This window comes from Pieris brassicae, assembly GCF_905147105.1.
Source record: "Pieris brassicae chromosome W unlocalized genomic scaffold, ilPieBrab1.1 SUPER_W_unloc_3, whole genome shotgun sequence".
Lineage (NCBI taxonomy): Eukaryota > Metazoa > Arthropoda > Insecta > Lepidoptera > Pieridae > Pieris > Pieris brassicae.
This window is the reverse complement of record NW_025575868.1, coordinates 222,154-223,675: the sequence shown is the minus strand read 5'-3', so window position 1 is coordinate 223,675 and position 1,522 is coordinate 222,154.

Genomic DNA, 1,522 nt, shown 5'->3' with positions numbered 1-1,522 from the left:
TCAATATTGAAGATTAGTTAACATTTGACTGAGATATGAGCGTTTATAATGTTGGAACATTTACATCGATAACTCGAAACAAATTACACCATTAGATAGGAAATTGAATGGCGAACAGGGTAGGTTTGGTTCGGTTAGGTTAGGTGAACTTTTTTTTTTTTTTTTTTATGAGATATGAGCGTTTATAATGTTGGTACGTTTACATCGATTTCTCAAAAACTAGTTGATTTATTTTAAAAAAATTACACCGTTAAATAGAAAATTGAACGGCGAATCTAAAACTATATCAATATTGAAGATTTCTTAACATTTGACTGAGATATGAGCGTTTATAATGTTGGAACATTTACATCGATAACTCGAAACAAATTACACCATTAGATAGGAAATTGAATGGCGAACAGGGTAGGTTTGGTTCGGTTAGGTTAGGTGAACTTTTTTTTTTTTTTTTATGAGATATGAGCGTTTATAATGTTGGTACGTTTACATCGATTTCTCAAAAACTAGTTGATTTATTTAAAAAAATTACACAGTTAGATAGAAAATTGAACGGCAAATCTAAAACTATATCAATATTGAAGATTAGTTAACATTTGACTGAGATATGAGCGTTTATAATGTTGGAACATTTACATCGATAACTCGAAACAAATTACACCATTAGATAGGAAATTGAATGGCGAACAGGGTAGGTTTGGTTCGGTTAGGTTAGGTGAACTTTTTTTTTTTTTTTTATGAGATATGAGCGTTTATAATGTTGGTACGTTTACATCGATTTCTCAAAAACTAGTTGATTTATTAAAAAAAATTACACAGTTAGATAGAAAATTGAACGGCAAATCTAAAACTATATCAATATTGAAGATTAGTTAACATTTGACTGAGATATGAGCGTTTATAATGTTGGAACATTTACATCGATAACTCGAAACAAATTACACCATTAGATAGGAAATTGAATGGCGAACAGGGTAGGTTTGGTTCGGTTAGGTTAGGTGAACTTTTTTTTTTTTTTTTTTATGAGATATGAGCGTTTATAATGTTGGTACGTTTACATCGATTTCTCAAAAACTAGTTGATTTATTTTTAAAAAATTACACCGTTAAATAGAAAATTGAACGGCGAATCTAAAACTATATCAATATTGAAGATTGGTTAACATTTGACTGAGATATGAGCGTTTATAATGTTGGTACGTTTACATCGATTTCTCAAAAACTAGTTGATTTATTTAAAAAAATTACACAGTTAGATAGAAAATTGAACGGCAAATCTAAAACTATATCAATATTGAAGATTGGTTAATATTTGACTGAGATATGAGCGTTTATAATGTTGGAACATTTACATCGATAACTCGAAACAAATTACACCATTAGATAGGAAATTGAATGGCGAACAGGGTAGGTTTGGTTCGGTTAGGTTAGGTGAACTTTTTTTTTTTTATTTTATGAGATATGAGCGTTTATAATGTTGGTACGTTTACATCGATTTCTCAAAAACTAGTTGATTTATTTAAAAA